The sequence below is a fragment of the Henckelia pumila genome, chromosome 3, assembly GCF_033568475.1.
Source record: "Henckelia pumila isolate YLH828 chromosome 3, ASM3356847v2, whole genome shotgun sequence".
Taxonomy (NCBI): domain Eukaryota; kingdom Viridiplantae; phylum Streptophyta; class Magnoliopsida; order Lamiales; family Gesneriaceae; genus Henckelia; species Henckelia pumila.
The window spans coordinates 64,536,400-64,557,322 of record NC_133122.1 but is presented as its reverse complement, the minus strand read 5'-3'; the positions used below and the strand labels follow the sequence as shown (position 1 = coordinate 64,557,322).

General features: G+C 36.6%; 1 long non-coding RNA gene across 1 annotated transcript in view; it reads left to right on the top strand.

Annotated features, from left to right (window-relative positions):
• Positions 1 to 11,358: 11,358 nt before the first annotated feature.
• LOC140892617 (uncharacterized) overlaps positions 11,359 to 20,923 on the top strand; it is a 31,954-nt gene continuing 22,389 nt past the window's right edge. The window contains exons 1-2 of the long non-coding RNA XR_012152862.1: positions 11,359 to 11,421; positions 11,514 to 11,621. This is a non-coding gene — a long non-coding RNA (uncharacterized lncRNA). The remainder of the gene's footprint in view (positions 11,422 to 11,513; positions 11,622 to 20,923) is intronic.

The following is a 20,923-nucleotide window of genomic DNA, read 5'->3' as shown; positions in this document are numbered from 1 at the left end:
TCCTTTTATTTTCAATACCACTGCGAAATGCTTATTACTACTATTTTTCATGTAAAGGAACTTCCAATAAGGGTGCATGTAAATCATGATGTTTGGCCAGATGTTGTTGGGGTACAATAACTTTCTCTCTACTAGTAGAACAAGTCAAACCATGACGTTTGAGTTGTTGTGTGGTTTAAAAGATTTGAGTTATATTATTATCATCAGTTATATTTTTTGGTGAAACGACAAGTGCTCGGTCCTACAATTATTAAAATGACTAACGTTTCTTCCTACACATCAGGATTATATTGAAAGAAAAATTACGATATTAAAGTGAATTCTCTTTTTGTAATTAAATAATTGAAATGAAAATTACGATATAATTATTAATTTATGATTACATAGATTTGTTGTAAAGAAAAAAAGTTTCAAGAAAAGTGTGGTCAAGATTTTTTATAGATTATCAAAGTTATTATGCCAATCTGCCACAAAGATTCTCTAAATTTAATATTTTATTATTTGGTCTAACATTTCGTTTGATCGAGTTTATTCCAAGCACATGCCAATCATTGTACATGTCAATATTAAGAGGAAAACGATAAATTGCAAATTTTTAGTAGACTAAATCGATCGACAAATAGAATTTAAAAATAAAAAAATGTTAAAATTACAAGATAAAAAAAATGAAATTTCATCATCTTTACTTAAATCTTCAGTCGTTTCACCTGATCAAAGAAATTTTACAGTATTTTTGAATGCCTAAAAAATAGAATTTGGAATTGTATTTGGAATTCCTGGAATTCAAATTCCATTTTGGTGTTTGGAAAATGTTAAAATATATATTGGAATTTACTAACATAAATTTTAGGAAAGTGATATTTTTTTTAAAAAAAATGTTAGGAAAAATTAAATTTATAACTAAAGTTTATAAATTTATCATTAGAAATAATTTTATTGTTTTTATAAACTCAAATCCCATCAAATATCAATCCCACTTTTTCCGGTTCGGTATCTCGGAGCCCCCTATTTGTAGGGGCCAGAAAAAATTCTTACTTTCAGAGTGTTATTGCCAATGCTAATTGAAAATTGCTGGGTTGGAATTTAGGAACACTATCGTTTGGAAGCCGTTTATTGCTGATTAAAAGTGTCTTGTGCTCTCTCCCTGTTTATTTGTTTCACATCTTACAACCTCCAGGATCGGTTATCCATCGATTTGAAATGCTTTGTGCTAAATTTTTGTGGTGATCGAAGCCAGGGGCTATGAAAACCCATTGGATAGCTTGGGAGAAAGTATGTACCCCCGTTCTAGAGGGGGATTAGGTATTCGTAGACTCAAGGATTCAGTCACAACTTTTTCTATTAAACTGTGGTATCGGTTCAGATCGATGGATTCTATTTGGAGCAAATACCTTCATGCGAGATATTGCCACAAAGAATTGCCAGCAGTGGTTCAGCTTAAACAATCAGTCTCGCCTACTTGGAGGAGGATGATGAAAGACGGGCTATTACCGAAAGTGGGATGAGATGGAGGATAGGGACCGGAGATTTGAGTTTTTGGTACGATTCATGGCTGCCAGATGGTCCTTTGGCTACCTTGATTACTCAGTCGGGTAATACTAATACTCTAGTTAGTTGGTTCATCACGAATGGTAGCTGGAATGTTCAGCGACTGACTGAAGAACTACCTCGGGGCATGAGAGATAAAATTTTGGAGATAGGGATTCACCATTTGGACACAGATAGGGAATTTTGGAAACATATGTCTAATGATATCTTTACTGCTAAATCGGTGTGGGATTTGGTTCGATATAAGCAGCAGGTCATTCATTGGTTTGTAGGTGGGTGTTCGAAAATCTTGTGAGCTTCAACATCTTTTTTTTGTTGGCGGTGGTTTTTTTGAAGAATCTCGGTTGATGCTATATTGCAATCGAGAGGGATAGCATTGGCTTCTCATGTCATTGTTGCCATAGCCAAGAAACTTTTTACCACCTATTTTTCTCGGGTCCTTTGGCAGCCTCGGTTTGGGCATATTATTCCTCGATATTTGGTATCCAAAATCCGATATCCTTTGGTAATTGGTGTTTAAAGGATAAATGGAGGAAGAAAGGTCATGTGCGAGAAGCAATGCCTTTCCTTATTATCTTGTTCCTGTGGAAAACTCGCAATGAATTCAGGCATAGAGGAAGTGTGGCTTCAGCTGCTAGATCATCAGAAATTTGAATGATTATATCCTACTGTTGTCTAAATCAGGTGTGTTCCAGTTTCATCATTGGAAAAAGAGTGAGAATGTAGCAGCTTTGTTTGGAGTAAATTACTCTTGCATCCGTCGTTCGATTATTTCGATTGTTAAGTGGTTTCCACCGCCGACTGGCTGGTATAAACTTAATACGGACGGATGTTTGAAAGAGGATGGAAGATCGGCCATAGGGGAAATTGTTAGAGATCATCTTGGGAATCCTATTTTAGCTTTTCATGAGCGCACTCGGACGGGATCCAACATTCAAGTGGAGCTGATGGCTATTTATCGTGGTCTCATTTTTTGTAAGGAGAATAATTATTTCCCACTTTGGTTGGAGGCGGACTCATTGGTAGCCCTTGTTACGCCTTAAACGCATACAAATCTCGTGTTATGAGATTAATGTTTTTAATGCATTAACAAGTCTCATAATATTATATTTTGATGATTACAAAACTCGATTAATTGTTACTAACCATTTAAAGTGAGATTTTACAGATTATATTTATTGATGATTAAATTCTTGGAAGCTATTTTGAAGCTATACATGTATTTATAAAGTCTTGTATTACTCATTGAATGGATGAAACATTGTTAAGAGATATGAAGAAAAAGACAAGAAGAAGCCAAATTATGGAGCAGCAACTTCCGAAAATTACTGGGCATTTTCTATGCATTGAAATCCAATCTTTACCAGTCATAATATTTATGAGGAATTTTTACATGTACTGTTCAAATTTGAGAGCAATCCAACGGCTAGATATGGAGTTATGATTTTTACACAAAAGTTGTGCAGTACCTATTTCTGCAGAACTTGAAGCGAAGGATGAAGAATCAATTTCTGAAAATTACTGGACGTGCTTGAGACATCCAAATCAAATCTCCACCGATCAACATCAAGATCAGGATGTTTTCAAACTTATATCAAAATTTCATATCAATCCAACGTCTAGATATGGAGTTATGATTTTTTCCACAAAGGTTGCACAGTACCTATTTCTGCAGAAAATGAAGCAAATGATGAAGAATCAAATTCAAAAAGTAACTGGGAATTATTGAAATATTCAAATAAACTCTCCATCGATCCGATTCAAATTTAGGATGTTTTACAACCTCTATTCAAATTTCAGATCAATCCAACAAATGGATTGGGAGATATGAATTTTTCAAATTTGTTGCACAGAACAAGTTCGAAAACATGATGAAGCGACTTCCGAAAAATACTGGGCATGATTTATGCGTTTAAATCAAATCTTTACCGTTCAGAATAAAGATCCAGATGTTTTAAAGCTTCAGTTCAAATTTCAGATCAATCCAATAGTTATATTGGAAGATATGATTTTCCCACAAAATCCGCTCAGTGTTGGGAAAAAGTAGGCAGCGGCGCCGAACACTTTTTGTCACTCCTTGACTTCTCAACACATGCTCCATGCACTCAAATCAGATTCAAATCTTTGCCAACTATAAATAGAGGTCATCCAAGGTCATTTGGAGATATCCCAACTCATCTCTTCTCTCCTTTGCAAGCAATTTCTCACTATCAAAGTGTTTGTGTGATATATTTGAGAGTGTTTGTAAAAATAGTTTGTGAGTTGGTTGTGCTATTGTTGTAAACACTTGAGTGTGAAGCCTATGAAGATAGCGATGAAGAGGAAGCCAACATATGTCTCATGGCCAAGGATGATGACATCGCCTCCGATGATGATGATGAGGTACCATCTTACGATGAATTACTACAAGCTTATAAGCTTATGTTTGACATGGCTAAATCACTTAGAAAAGAAAATAGAAACCTAAAAAATGAATTAGAATCTAAGGAGCATGAAAACCTAAGATTAAAGGATGACATAGCTACCTTAGAAAAATCATTTTATAAATTCAATGTTAGTAGTAACAAGTTGAATAATTTACTAAGCATGCAAAAATGTAGCTTTGATAGAGGCGGTTTAGGGTATGAAAAGAAATCAATAGACTTTACTAGTCTCATTGCTAAAGCTAAAATAAGATCACCCTCTACATGCTCTTATTGTTGTAAAATTGGTCATGTTAGACATAAATGTAGATCTTTAAGATTTCAATATGATCAAAAGAGTTATATGAAATGGAGGTCTAAGAGTACTTAACAACTCATCAGTCAGTATTATGAGATCATGATCTAAGGGAGTTCATCATAGACCGGTTTAAACTGCCTTTACTTGCGACTGGTCTTCCTGATGAACGCTGCTCTGTCCAAGGAAATAGGTTTTTAAAGAGGCCATAGCCCTACCTACTACTGCGAGCACTATTAGAAAGTGGCGATGATGTTGCTATGAGAGACTGAACTCTTAGAAGTCCATTTTGTATCTCTCTTTTCTAACACTGTGGACCCAAAAGAACTAAAGGGTACCAAAATCAATTCTTGCAGGGAAATAGAAAAACTGTTCTTCCTAGCATATGGTATCTAGACAGTGGATGTTCTAGACATATGACTGGGAACAAAGATCTACTCCAATCCGTCAAACCAAAGGAGAAGGGAACTGTCACCTTTGGAAACAACAACAAAGGAGTAATTGAAGGAATCGGCTCAATAGGTATATCTAAATCTTGCTTGATTGATGATGTACTCCTAGTGAAAGGGCTTAAACATAATCTACTAAGCATAAGTCAATTGTGCGATAGAGGTTATGAAGTCAAATTCACTCCCCAACACTGCACTATATCACTCACGACTGACAAATCCATAAATTTCAAAGGATATAGAAGTGAAAATGTATACAAGATTTTTTTAAATAATTTATCTTTATCAAATATCAAAAGCCTTGTATCCTTGAATGTTGATGACAATATTCTTTGGCATAGACGACTAGGTCATTTTGGTCCTAGTACCATAGAAAAACTTTTTAAACTTGATTTAGTTGTTGGTATGCCAAAACTCAATTTAAAATTAGATTCGGTTTGTGATGCGTGTCAACTTGGCAAACACACAAGAGAATCTTTTAAAAGCAAAAATTTTGTATCAACTTTTATGCCCCTTGAACTTCTTCACCTAGATCTATGTGGTCCCTCGAGGAACGCTAGCCTAGGAGGGAAGCTTTATGCATTTGTCATTGTGGATGATTTTTCACGTTTCACGTGGACAATGTTTTTAGCCCACAAAAATGATGTCTTTGATTATTTTAAAACTTTTGTCAAACGAGTTGAGAATGAGAAAAATCTTTCAATAAAACAGATCCGTAGTGACCACGGAACTGAATTTCAAAATGAGAGTTTTACAAATTTTTGTGAAGAGAAGGGCATCGGTCACAATTTTTCTTGTCCTAGGACTCCTCAACAAAACGGGGTCGTTGAGAGAAAAATAGGACACTTGTGGAGATTGCGAGGACCATGATATGTGAGCATTCTCTACCAAAATATTTTTGGGCTGAAGCAATGAACACTGCCTGTTACATTATCAATCGTGTATCAATAAGGTCAATTCTCAAGAAAACTCCATATGAATTATGGAGAGGGAGAAAACCTAACATTTCATACTTTCGAGCTTTCGGTTCCAAATGCTACATACATAATAACGGTAAGGACAACCTTGGAAAATTTGATGCCAAATCCGACAAAGGTATTTTTCTCGGATATTCTACAACAAGTAAGACTTTTAGAGTATTTAATAAACGTACTTTACTTGTTGAAGAATCTATGCATGTTATATTTGATGAATCTATGTCTATAGTTTCTCGTATTACTAACGATGATGTAGAACTTCTCGAAGAAGAGATGGTTTCATCAAGTTTAATTGATATAGATGTTTTTGTTGAGGAAACACCACTTCCGAAGGATTGGACGCTTCACAAAGATCATCCTATGGATCTTATCATTGGAAGTCCTTCGAAGGGAGTAACTACTCGATCTTCTCTTAATAATATCTGCAATCATCTTGCTTTTGTTTCGCATGTTGAACCTAAGTGCATTGATGATGCTTTATTAGATGATTCATGGATTATTGCTATGCAAGATGAATTGAATGAATTCAAGCGTAATGATGTTTGGTATCTTGTTCCTAGACCGCATGATAGATCTATTATTGGTACTAAATGGGTCTTTAGGAATAAACTTGATGAGCATGGTACTATCACTAGAAATAAAGCTAGGCTTGTAGCTAAAGGATATAGTCAAGAAGAAGGCATTGATTATGATGAGACATATGCTCCCGTTGCCCGACTTGAATCTATTCGCATGTTGCTTGCTTTTTCCTGCTCTAGAAATTTTAAGTTATTTCAAATGAATGTTAAGAGTGCATTCTTGAATGGTGAACTAAAAGAGGAAGTTTATATTGAACAACCTGATGGTTTTATTGATGCATTATTGCCTAATCATGTGTATAGATTAAACAAAGCTTTGTATGGTTTGAAACAAGCTCCTAGAACTTGGTATGAAAAAATATCAACTTTTCTTCTTTCAAATGGTTTTTCAAGAGGAAAGATTGATATTACGTTGTTTACCAAACATGCTAAAGATGACTTATTGATTGTGCAAATTTATGTTGATGACATAATATTTGGTTCTACTAATGAAACTCTTTGTCAAGATTTCTCCAAGCTTATGCAGGAACACTTTGAGATGAGCATGATGGGGGAACTTAACTATTTCCTCGGATTGCAAATCAAACAGTGCAAGGATGGGTTCTTTGTGAACCAAAGCAAATACATCAAGGAGATTCTAAAGAAGTTTGGGATGGATAACACAAAATCATCATCCACACCGATGAGCACATCAATCAGACTCGACAAGGATGAAAATGGTAAATATGTAGATCAATCTTCCTTTCGTAGTATGATTGGCTCTTTACTTTATGCTATTGCTAGTAGACCTGACATTATGTTTAGTGTTTGCTTGTGTGCACGATTTCAATCATGTCCAAAGGAATCACATTTGTTCGCCTTAAAACGCATTTTCAAATATCTTTCAAATACTCCAAATCTTGGCTTGTGGTATTCGAAAAATTCTTTCTTTGATTTAAAAGCTTACTGTGATGCCGACTTTGGTGGATATAAGGTGGACAGGAAAAGCACTAGTGGAACCTGTTTTTTTTTAGAAAACTGTTTAGTTTCTTGGTTTTCCAAAAAGCAAAATTGTGTTGCGTTGTCAACGACCGAAACCGAATATATGGCTGCCGGTAGTTGTTGTGCGCAAATTCTTTGGATGAAGCATCAATTGCTTGACTATGGTGTATCTTTTTCAAAAATTCCTATTTTCTGTGAAAACACTAGCGCCATATGTCTTTCAAAGAATCCGATTCAACATTCGCGCACCAAACATATTGACATTCGGCATCATTTTATTCGTGACCACATCGAACGAAATGAAGTTGAACTTCAATATGTTGACACGACAAATCAAATTACCGATATTTTTACAAAACCACTAGATGAAAATACTTTTATTCGTTTGCGTGGTGAACTTGGCATGATTGAGTTGTAATCGCTTGTAGACATATTTTAAATGTAATGTCATATTAAGGGGGAGCTTAATAACAAATTCGAGCAACTAAATTTTGGATAATACAAATTAATTGTATTTATTCAAAATTATAAAGCTCACATTTTATGTGAAAATTTATGTGTTGCATTTTAAAAATCATATTTCAATTTTCTTGTTTTGCATTTACTTTTCCAGTCTTTTTGATTATCACAAAAAGGGGGAGAATTAGTTTGGTTAAATACTTTAACTAAGGGGGAGAGTTAGTTTGGTTAAATGCATGGAGAATAAAACTGGTTATTTGATAAACAAACTCTTCTTAACTAATTGTTTAAATTATGGGGAGTTTTATTCATGCAATTATATTGTGCAAATTTAAATTGTCTATTTAATATTGTACACTTATTTCTCCTATTTAACCAAGTTTTGTGATCATCAAAAAGGGAGAGATTGTTACGCCTTAAACGCATACAAATCTCGTGTTACGAGATTAATGTTTTTAATGCATTAACAAGTCTCATAATATTATGTTTTGATGAATATAAAACTCGGTTAATTGTTACTAACCATTTAAAGTGAGATTTTACAGATTAGATTTATTGATGATTAAATTCTTGGAAGCTATTTTGAAGCTATACATGTATTTATAAAGTCTTGTATTGCCCATTGAATGGATGAAACATTGTTAAGAGATATGAAGAAAAAGACAAGAAGAAGCCAAATTATGGAGCAGCAACTTCCGAAAATTACTGGGCATTTTCTGGGCGTTGAAATCCAATCTTTACCAGTCATAATATTTATGAGGAAGTTTTACATGTACTGTCCAAATTTGAGAGCAATCCAACGGCTAGATATGGAGTTATGATTTTTCCACAAAAGTTGTGCAGTACCTATTTCTGCAGAACTTGAAGCGAAAGATGAAGAATCAACTTCTGAAAATTACGGGACGTGGTTGAGACATCCAAATCAAATCTCCACCGATCAACATCAAGATCAGGATGTTTTCAAACTTATATCAAAATTTCATATCATTCCAATGCCTAGATATGGAGTTTTGATTTTTTCCACAAAGGTTGCACTGTACCTATTTCTGCAGAACATGAAGCAAATGATGAAGAATCAAATTCAAAAAGTAACTGGGAATGATTGAGACATACAAATAAAATCTCCACCAATCCAATTCAAATTTAGGATGTTTTACAACATCTGTCCAAATTTCAGATCAATCCAACGGATGGATTGGGAGATATGAATTTTTCAAATTTGTTGCACAGAACAAGTTTGAAAACATGATGAAGCGACTTCCGAAAAATACTGGGCATGATTTATTCGTTTAAATCAAATCTTCACCATTCAGAATAAAGATCCAGATGTTTTAAATCTTCAGTTCAAATTTCAGATCAATCCAACGGTTATATTGAAAGATATGATTTTCCCACAAAATCCTCACATTGATGGGAAAAAATAGGCAGCGGCGCCAAAGACTTTTTGTCACTCCTTGACTTCTCAACACATGCTCCATGCACTCAAATCAGATTCAAATCTTTGCCAACTATAAATAGAGGCCATCCAAGGTCATTTGGAGATATCCCAACTCATCTCTTCTCTCCTTTGCAAGCAATTTCTCACTATCAAAGTGTTTGTGTGATATATTTGAGAGTGTTTGTAAAAATAGTTTGTGAGTTGGTTGTGCTATTGTTGTAAACACTTGAGTGTGAAGCCAAGTGTTTGTGTTGAGGCTATCCTTGGAGCCTTTAAGGCCAAGAGTATCAAGTTGTATCGGCGCGGTGATCGTGTCAAGTTTTACGGCTATCCTTGGAGCCATCATGGCCAAGAAGTTGAAGTGCTATTGAATCTTTGGTTAATCGATCTTAACCAAGAAGGGGAGACGTAGACGATTTATCGCCGAATTTCCATAAACATATCCTATCTCATTTATCGCTTTATTTTTTTTTACGCATTTATTTACCGCATTTATTTTTGATTGCTTTAAGTCTTCCGCTTGCGTATTTGCATAATCGCTTTAAATTGATAAAGTTGCCAATAGAACCTAAATCCCCCCCCTCCACCCCCACCCCCACCCCAATTAGGTTCTAACAGCCCTTAATATTATTGATGCGGATACCACGGGTTGGAACCTTACTAATATTTTGGTCAGTATTAAGTGTATAATGCAAAATTTCCAGGTACGAAAGTCTCATGTGTTTAGAGAAGCTAACGCTGCAACTGACGAACTTGCCAATATGGAATTAAATGGGGCGGCTATCCTTCTTCACGGGGAAATCAATGGGAGACAAAGAGGCATTTGTAATCTACATAGGTCTGGTTTTCCGTATGTTAGAACTAGATCGAAATTTGTTTAAGTTGTAATGATTTCTTGAGAGGTCTTGGCCTAGTTCCCCTCTCTTGTCTTCTTTTTTCTTTCTAATAAACGGGTAGGGGTCTGCCAAACCCCCCGCCACAACAGGCGGTGTTTTTTATAATAAAAAAACTAAAATTTTATAAATTTTGCATAAAGTCCTCCAAGGTACTTTAATTTTGCATGAAAATTACAAAATAATGTTGCATTCACATATTTGAGTAAAAAAAAAATTATTCAGAAAGAAATATTTAGTGCACACAAGATATAAAGAAATAGTGATCAACCAAAAATTATATATATATATAAATTGTATCGTAAAATTCAAGCTCTAGGGAATGCACATACTAGCGAATGGATCCGGTTCAGATCCAACGGGCAAAGATATTGTGCATACTGCATACTCTCATGTCTGCTAACATGAAGGATATTTGAGAAATAGTAAAAAAATAAAATAAAAATTTTGAATGTATTTGAAATGACAAAAAATCCTATTATACGGTCTCAATTGTCATTTTTTTACTAGTATCTTATATGAGTTATCCATTAAAAAGTATTACATTTTATGCCAAAAATATTACTTATTATTATAAAGATGAGTAGGGTTGACCCGTCTCACGAATAAAATCATCTCATAGAAGTGTTACTCATTTGAAATACACTATAGAAGAACATTTTTTTTTAAAAAAAATAGTAAACCAGATAATAAAATACCTCGGATGCTGATTACTGAGCACTTCTTATACATATCATCAAACATTAACTGAACAAGCTCAATTTTTTTTTGAAATAATTTTCTACTTACATAATGAATTCATTTTGTTGATTTACACATATTGCCCATTTTTAATAGATTTTTGGATATGAAATTTATAATTTACCCTTTTACAGATATTTTCTTATTCAGTTATTATAAATAGATTGTTTCGGTGTTAGTATAGGGGTGTAGTGCTTGGTATGTCAAGTCAACGTACCTTTGGTTCAGACAAAATGTGGATTTCAAATAAGGCAAAACCATATGATTTCATAAATATATACTGCATGCATGTTATTTTGCAGCGAGATTTTTTGTTACTACTGCTCTGGAAGAAGTTACTGGATTTGCTGAGATGAGTTCGGGGGTGCAGAGGAAGTATATTACATGTTAGGTGGGAAATGAGTTGGAAAAACAAGTTGTGCAGCATCTCTGGCAGTAAAAATTTGCCAACCACTCATTAAGTGATTTTTTTTTATCAAGTAATGACTTAATTTGCTGTAATTTTGTTTTTATGTTTATTCAGAAATTGTTACGCGTGCAAAAAATGTCATATAATCCGGTCGTGGTTCCTCGTAGGATCTAACTGGAGGGGGGCTTGTTCATGTGCAAGGCATGGAATCACCTCTTTATGCCCTTGAGGTATCCATATTTTAATCAAATGTGCTTTAAATATTCTGTTCCATTTCTTGTTCTAGTGCATATGATATGGTGTATTTTCGTTGTTGTCAAAGGTAAACCCAGAAAGAATGAGGGAAGAATTTCAATCTTCTAGCCAACATGGTGAAGGCAGTGATAAACATTTTATGGATACGATGGGCCTAGGAGCACTCACAGACTAGGTGAAACACTGTTGATTTATCTATATTTTCATAACATTGCACTTGCCACAACATTTTTTTAAAAAAATTATTATTGTTGTTTGAAACCATTTGTCTCAAAAGTTCAAATTTTGAGCATCTGTAGCCTGTAAGTATTCCTGACATGGATTTATACTTATCACGCCCCCTCATGTGTAAGACAAAATATTGGGTTAATATATATACCTGAAATTCATGTCCAGGGTGTACATATCCATGTTGTTAAGTTTCAGGAAAAATATTTTAAAAATAAAGCATCTAAAATCACTTTAATGAACTTGTAGAGTTTGGTACTAAGAATTTTAAACTCTTGACCTTCTGGCTCAGTTCAATGTTAAATATCACTAGTCTCGAAGGTCTGAGCTTATAGGAGGAAGCTGAACGATAGTTTAATATTTTAACAGTTACATTACTTTAGTTTTGAAGGAATTTGTCCACCTGATGCTTGTCGTTTTAATTTTTCATGGTTACCTCTAACAATACATATTTTGGAAGTCGAAATCTTACATAAAACTCATTAACTTGAATGGAAAATGAAAAATCGAATTTTCAGTTTTCTGTGTTCTTGTTTTCCTCATTGTCTCTATCCTTCTCCGCATGCGCTTTTCCTTCCACATTTTCTTTCTTCTCATCCTTCTATGTCTGCGCTTTTTCTTCCAGATTCCCTTTCTTCTCATCCTTCTCCGCTTGCACTTTTCCTTCCAGATTTCTCAAAATCTACAAAATACGTATATATTAGAGTCTTAGAGATGCAGTTGTGCAATAAAGAGTTTCAATAACAATATCTGCAACTTTTGTTGTTTCAATTTTGACAAATTGTCAAAACCGTTCGTCAATATCTCAGTCATTTCTTTCAAAATCTGGGAATCTCCAACTTCTTGTGTTTTGTCACTTTTTCTTTCTTCTTTCAAAATCTGAAGATCTTCTTGTTTTTTTTCCAAACCAGCCTAATGTTGTACAAATCAGGCCGAACCCAAAAAGATTAACCACCCTCGTCTCAAGAGGTTGAATAGGACGATTCTGGACAAAAAAATATAAAATAACACCAAAACTAAATTCGTAAATACCCTAATGTTGCGGATAAAAAATGAAGATATATATATATATATATATATATATATATATATATATATATATATATATAACACCAACACTAAATTCGTGAAAACCCTAATGTTGCCGAAATCACACGGACGGAAAATTAATGAAGATATAGTAAAACTCACACTCATTTCTCCGATTTTGTTTAAAGTTCTTCCTCCAGTTTCCATGGCCTTCGTGAACCTTAATCGCGCAGTTCTCTTTCCGGTTGACATCGCTATTCTGAATTCCAGTATTTCGGTTTTCATCAACTTCCCAAATCCCGCCATTAAAATCCTCAAGGGTTTGGGTGATTGAGTTGATAGTAATTAAATGTGTGAATGAGTCGAAAAAAGTTCAAACCCTCAAACGTGTAGGCCCAATTTAAGGCCCAAACACTCCCTCTTTACACAAAAATTGATCATCATGCCATACTTGATTTTTAATTTTAAGATTATTTTTATTTATTTCAATTCATTAAAAATTTTTGGAGTGGAACAAAAAATTTCATAAAATTATATATGGAAATAACTTATTGATTATGTTTTACAATTTGCAAGAATTGTGTTACCAGTAAATTCAATATGTACTCTAAAAAAATTTGATAAGATTATTAGTTAAAATTGCCAAAATATGATGCTCAAACCTTCACATCTGTAAGGTTCAAAAATTCTACTAGCTTAATCACGATTAATTGATTTAATTATATGATTTAATGCATGTTATTTATAATATTAATTGTTATGTGAATTATGTGTTATATTAATTTTTTTAAAAAAGTTTTAGGTTTGGTTTAATTTTGGGTTGTAAGGACGAGCCTAGCCTTGAAACGAGTTAAGAAAAATATTTTAAGTAAAGTTAGTAGATGCAAAAGTATTTTATTGAGAGAGTAAAAATTTTAAAGAATTTTAAGTGTAACTAATGGGCCGTGTTGGAGCCCATTAGTCACAGAAAAAAAGGGTTCAGAAGTTTTCTGAACTCTCATTTGAACGCTCACTCTTCTTTCTCAAAATCTCTCTCAAACACTGCGATCTCCAAGCTAGGGTTCTTCGGCTTCTCAAGGCTAGATCGTTCCGCAGTCCAGGTTAATCCCAATCAGACGATCCAGGCAAGTTTTTACTGTTTTTAAACCCATTCAAGAATATAGTTATTTTCAAGATAAAACCCTAGGTGTTTGATTGATGATCTATGAATGTTTTCTTGAAAATTTCTATGAGTATGTTGCTTGATTGTGATACGTGAAGCATTCCTGAGGTGTTCGGTTCATGTTTATTGAGTTTTGAAAGTTTTGAATGCACTAGATCAGATTTTTTGGGTAAAAGTAGTTTTGAAGGTTTTTAATTCAACATCTTTGTAATGATTGATGTATTGGTACAAGTTATTTTGAGATTATGATGTTGTTGAATGGTATTTTTTGATGGAAAAATGTCCCAAAGCATTGTGAGTTTTGAATAAAGTGCAGAAAAGATCAGTTTTCGGAATCAGACGCCGCGACGGTGCGCCCGCGCTGCCGAGCAGTGCGCCCGCGCTGCTGAGCTGCAAAATCTCTGCGCACAGACGGCGCGCCCGCGCTACTAAGTAGTGCGCCCGCGCCGCTTTGTCGCATGAAGTGCGAGCGGGCAGCGCGGCCGCGCAGGGCTAGCACGCCCGCGCTGTTGAGACAGCGCGGCTGTGCCTCAGGCTCGATTTTCCCATCCCATTTTATGAGTTTTTGAGTCCTAAAAATCATGATTTTGATACTTTAATGTATTTTAATTATTTTTAAGAATGTTCATGAAGAATTTTAAAGTTTTCAAGGTCCGAAACGGATGGAATGCCTCACGTGGATCAGTCAAGTTATGTATTGCATGATTATGTGATTTTCTCATGAAAGTTAATTTCTCATGAAATGTTTTGACGGATTTTAAGCATGTAGCATCACGAGAAACTTTATGAGCATGTACGAGATTTATGAAATGACATGATAAGATGAATGATATGATGCATGGAAAATATTTTTATGATTTATGCGTCTTGTGGTGATTATATGGGGTATGCACTTCGGGATGAGCTCCGGAGCGGCTATCCAAACATGGCTCACGGGATGGTTATACGGGGTATGCACTTCGGGTTGAGCTCCAAAGCGGCTATCCAAAGAATGAAAGTTTACGGGCTTAATGCCGTATGCTTGTTGATCAACAGGAAACTATGAATGGCTTGTTATGAAGGTTACCACACTACTCATACTTCATCTCCCCAAATATTTTTATGATATGGCTATATTAAAGTTATGTTTATTGCATGGGAGTTTAAGTTAATATTTTCCTTTTAAAGTTAGAAAATCCTTTTCTGCATGCTCTTGCTGAGTCTTTCGACTCACTATACTTGAATGGTACAGGTAATGATGATGTGGATGCTTTTATTGATGATTATGTGGGCGGACATGAAGAAGAGGCAGGGGTTGGTCCAACGGGCAATGCATGAGTGTGAATGCTTTAGAATGGAAGATGTTTTAAACCTTTTTATTTGATGAGAGGCAAACAAGTTTTAATTTTTTAAGTTGATGGCCATGTTTTGGCAAATATTTTTAGATGCTATTTTATTTTGTGCACATTTTATACGCTATTTTAATAAATAAGATGATGCTTCCGCAAAGTTTTTATTTTTACCAATTTTTTAAGTAAGTATGTTTGAGTAACGTTTCGATTGAGAAATTGGGACGTTACAGCTTGGTATCAGAGCAGTTCGCTCTGGGTTTGTTTGCACGCATGCATTCTCGCCACGACCCTGTGCTTCGTCTTCATGTCTGTAAGTTCTATGTTATGGATTGTTTAAGATGCATGATAGCTTTTGCGATTAATATTTATGCATGTTAATTAGGATGTTATGTTTAAATAACGTAATTAAGCATGTGGACTGTATGGACATCAGGATCATGGCTAACCGTAGGAATCCGAACAATGAGGACAATCAAAATAACCAGTTTTTGGCTGGGTTGGCGACTCTGTTGCAAGAGCAGAGTAGAGCCCAGGGGGAGCAGATTCAACAGTTAATCCAAGCACAAGCGGGAGGACAAAACAACAATCAGCCACTACTAACTAATCCGATCTTTAAACCGTTTAAGGATCTAGGGCCGCAGGAGTTCAGAGGAGGGGCTGATCCCCTTTTAGCCGAGGAATGGGTGCAGTTAGTGGAGACCATTTTTGAATACATGCAGCTCACTGATGCAGACCGTGTGAGGTGTGCCATCTTTATGTTTCGTGATGATGACTACGTTGACTTGGAATGGATTCAAAGATGTGTTCTATGGGAAATATTTCACTATCAGCATCAGGACTAGACTTGCTAGAGAATTCCTGGAGCTCCGCCAAGGGAGCATATCCATTGCTGAGTATGTGAAGAAGTTTGAAAGGGGGAGGTATTTTGTGCCCATGATTTCGGGTAATGCTGGAGAGGAGTTGAAGCATTTCACGGAGGGACTGAATGACACTATTCGTCGTGATGTCAGATTGAGTGGGGCACAAACGTACCGAGCAGCAGTCGATGAGGCTATGTTGTCAAAAAAAGATGGGAATGATATTATCAAAGAATCGCAAGCGAAAAGAGCCAGTTACCAAGGGAGAGAACAACAAGGGTCTAGTCAGAAGAGGTCGTACCAAGCTCCAGCTCAGAGGAGACCGCAGCAGCAGCAGCGCCAAAACCCCAATCAGGCGCGACCTCAGGGACAGAATCAGCCGAACGCCAATGCTCCAAGGCCGGTGAATGCACCTATCTGTCAAAAGTGTGGGAAGCCACACTCAGGTCAATGCATGCTTGGGACCAATACTTGCTCTCTTTGCAAGAAGCCAGGGCATTTCGCCAAGGATTGCCCGCAGTCAAAGGATCCTATCAGGGGAAGAGTGTTTGCTATGACTCACGATCAGGTTGACCCAGATTCTGCAATTGTCACAGGTATGATCCGTATTGCTAGTTTACCTGCTTTCGTGTTGATTGATTCAGGAGCTACGCACTCTTTTATATCTGTTAATTTTATGATGAAATTGGGGGTCTTGCCGGATGAATCTAGTTCGAAATTTTGTGTGTCGTTACCCTCAGGAGAAGAACTGGAAAGTAGTAGTATGGTAAGAAATTGCAAGGTTCAGATGCAGAGTCTAGTTTTGTGTGCAGATTTTATTGTTTTGAAAATGGTGGATTTCGATGCGATTTTTGGGATGGACTGGTTGTCTCGGCATGAGGCTATTATTGACTGCAAACGGAAAACTGTCTCATTGAAAGATCAGAACGGGAAATCATTTGCGTTCCGCACTACCTCTAAGAAGAGCGCACCAGGTATGATTTCTGCAGGAACAGCCTGAAAATTATTGAGTAATGGGTGTACAGGCTTTCTTGCGAGTCTAATTGGTGATCTGGAGGTACAGCGATCGAAACTTGTGGAAGTGGAGGTAGTGAAGGACTTTCCAGAAGTTTTTCCTGATGATGTTGTGGGATTGCCTCCAGTCAGGGAAGTCGAATTTGGGATAGAATTGTTGTCTGGAACTAAGCCAGCTTCTAAGGCACCGTATAGATTGGCACCGGCCGAGATGAAAGAATTGAAGGATCAGTTGCAGGAATTACTGGATAAGGGGTTCATCAGACCGAGTGTATCACCTTGGGGTGAACCGGTGTTGTTCGTCAATAAGAAAGATGGGTCAATGAGATTGTGCATTGAATACAGAGAACTGAACCAAGTTACAGTGAAGAACAGATATCCTTTGCCCAGAATAGACGACTTGTTCGACCAATTGCAAGGGGCAGAGGTGTTCTCAAAAATTGATCTGCGATCAGGTTACCATCAGCTGAAGGTAAAGGATGCAGATGTGCAGAAGACAGCATTCAGGACTCGCTATGGCCACTATGAGTTCTTGGTAATGCCGTTTGAGTTGACCAATGCACCAGCTATGTTCATGGACTTGATGAACAGGGTGTTTCAACCTTTCTTGGATCAGTTTGTCATAGTCTTCATAGATGACATATTGATATATTCTCGCAGTAGGGAGGAGCATCGTCAGCACTTGGCTACGGTGTTGCAAATTTTGAAAGAAAAGCAACTGTATGCTAAGTACAGTAAGTGTGAATTCTGGCTGGAGCAGATTTAATTTTTGGGTCATATAGTTTCAGCTAAGGGGATTGAGGTGGATCCGTCGAAGGTGGAAGCGGTTCGTAATTGGGCTGCCCCGAAGAATGCTACAGAAATACGAAGTTTTTTGGGTTTAGCAGGCTACTACAGGAGATTTATTCAAGACTTCTCCGAGATAGCCCTACCACTAACTTCCTTAACTCGTAAAGGTGTGAAGTTTGTGTGGTCAGAACAATGTGAGAAGAGCTTTACAGAATTGAAGGAAAGACTGATTTCAGCGCTAGTGCTAGCAATTCCCGAAGGCACGGGTCGCTTTGTGGTTTATACCGATGCTTCTAAGAGTGGATTAGGAGCTGTGCTGATGCGGGATGATAAAGTAATAGCATATGCATCTCGACAGCTGAAGGTTCATGAGAGGAATTACCCGACTCATGATCTTGAGTTGGCGGCAGTTGTTTTTGCTTTGAAGCTATGGAGACATTACTTGTACGGCGAAAGGTGTCAGATTTTCACTGATCATAAAAGCCTAAAATATTTCTTCACTCAGAAGGAGTTGAATATGAGGCAGAGGCGATGGCTGGAATTAGTGAAGGACTACGACTGTGACATTAGCTACCATCCTGGTAAGGCTAATGTTGTAGCAGATGCCTTGAGTCGCAAGTCTGCAACATTGAACCAATTGACAGTGCAGCAGGAGTTGATTGCTGAATTTGAACGTATGAGTTTGGAGGTATTTGAACCAATGGAGTTTTGCACTCTAGCAGCCTTAACAGTAGTACCTAGTTTGCTTGAGAGAATCAGAGTAGGACAAGCTTCTGATGAACAGTTGACGTTGTGGAGGAACAGAGACAAAGCCAAGGGTGGTACATTGTACACTGTCAAAGATGGAATTGTTCATCACCGAGGTAGAATGTGGGTGCCAGCAGTAGACTCATTGAGAGTGGAAGTGATGACTGAAGCCCATACTGTTCCATATTCCCATTCATCCAGGAAGTACGAAAATGTATAAGGATCTGCAATCCTTATATTGGTGGTCAGGTATGAAGAAGGATATCATAGAATTTGTGAGTGAATGTTTGACTTGTCAACAGGTAAAAATTGAGCATCAAAGGCCAGCGGGACTCCTAAAACCCTTGCCAATACCCACATGGAAGTGGAAAGATGTCACTATGGATTTCGTAGTAGGATTGCCAGTCTCACCGCGAAGGATGAACTCGATTTGGGTGATAGTTGACAGGTTAACTAAGTCAGCTCATTTTATTCCAGTCAGGAATAACTTCTCGATGAATCAGTATGCAGAGCTGTACATTCGAGAAATTGTCAGATTGCATGGAGTTCCAGCGAGGATAGTATCTGACAGGGATCCTAAGTTCACTTCAAACTTTTGGGGAAGTTTACATAGAGGATTGGGAACAAAGCTAGCTTTCAGTACAGCTTTCCACCCTCAGACAGATGGTCAGTCAGAACGAGTGATCCAAATACTCGAAGACATGTTGAGAGCTTGTATGATCGACTTTGGAGGGAATTGGGAATCGAAATTATCTTTAGTGGAGTTTACTTACAACAATAGTTTTCAAGCAACTATTGGCATGGCTCCTTATGAGGCATTGTATTGGAGAAGGTGTAGAACTCACTTGCACTGGGATGAAGTTGGAGAGAGAGCTGTTTTGGGACCAGATATAGTGACTCAAACGGTGGATGTAATAGCTAAGATCAGAGACAGAATGTTGATAGCTCAAAGTCGATAGAAAAGTTACGCCGACCAGCGACGTAGAGATTTGGAGTTTGAAGTAGATGACCATGTATTTTTAAAGGTGTAACCATGGAAATGTGTTATGAGATTTGGAAAAAAGGGTAAATTGAGTCCAAGATATATAGGACCTTTTGAGATACTAGAAAAAGTTGGGGCTCGAGCTTACCGAGTAGCACTACCACTCAACTTGGGGGGTGTCCACAATGTCTTTCATATCTCTATGCTAAGGAAGTATGTGGCAAATCCTTCTCATGTTATCTGCCATGAGCCAGTGAAATGGACGCCAGACTTGTCCTACGAGGAGATGCCTGTTCAAATCTTGGACAGACAAGTTCATAGGTTGAGAAACAGAGAGATTCCAATGGTGAAAGTCTTATGGAGCAACCAGTTGGTTGAAGATGCTACTTGGGAAACAGAATAAGATATGCGAGCACGCTATCCTGAACTGTTTGGTAAGTCGAATTTCGAGGACAAAATTCTTTTAAGGAGGGTAGAGTTGTAAGGTCCAAAAATCCACTAGCTTAATCACAATTAATTGATTTAATGATATGATTTAATGCATGTTATTTATAATATTAATTGTTATGTGAATTATGTGTTATATTATTTTTTTTTAAAGTTTTAGGTTGGGTTTAATTTTGGGTTGTAAAGACGAGCCTAGCCTTGAAACGAGTTAAGAAAAATATTTTAAGTAAAGTTAGTAGATGCAGAAGTATTTTATTGAGAGAGTAAAAATTTTAAAGAATTTTAAGTGTAACTAATGGGCCGTGTTGGAGCCCATTAGTCACAGAAGAAAAACGTTCAGAAGTTTTCTGAACTCTCATTTGAACGCTCACTCTTCTTTCTCAAAATCTCTCTCAAACACTGCGATCTCCAAGCTAGGGTTCTTTGGCTTCTCAAGGCTAGATCGTTCCGCAGTCCAGGTTAATCCCAATCAGACGATCCAGGCAAGTTTTTACTGTTTTTAAACCCATTCAAGAATATAGTTATTTTCAAGATAAAACCCTAGGTGTTTGATTGATGATCTATGAATGTTTTCTTGAAAATTTCTATGAGTATGTTGCTTGATTGTGATACGTGAAACATTCCTGAGGTGTTCGGTTCATGTTTATTGAGTTTTGAAAGTTTTGAATGCACTAGATCAGATTTTTTGGGTAAAAGTAGTTTTGAAGGTTTTTAATTCAACATCTTTGTAATGATTGATGTATTGGTACAAGTTATTTTGAGATTATGATGTTTTTGAATGGTATTTTTTGATGGAAAAATGTCCCAAAGCATTGTGAGTTTTGAAGAAAGTGCAGAAAAGATCAGTTTTTGGAATCAGACGCCGCGACGGCGCGCTCGTGCCTGAGCTGC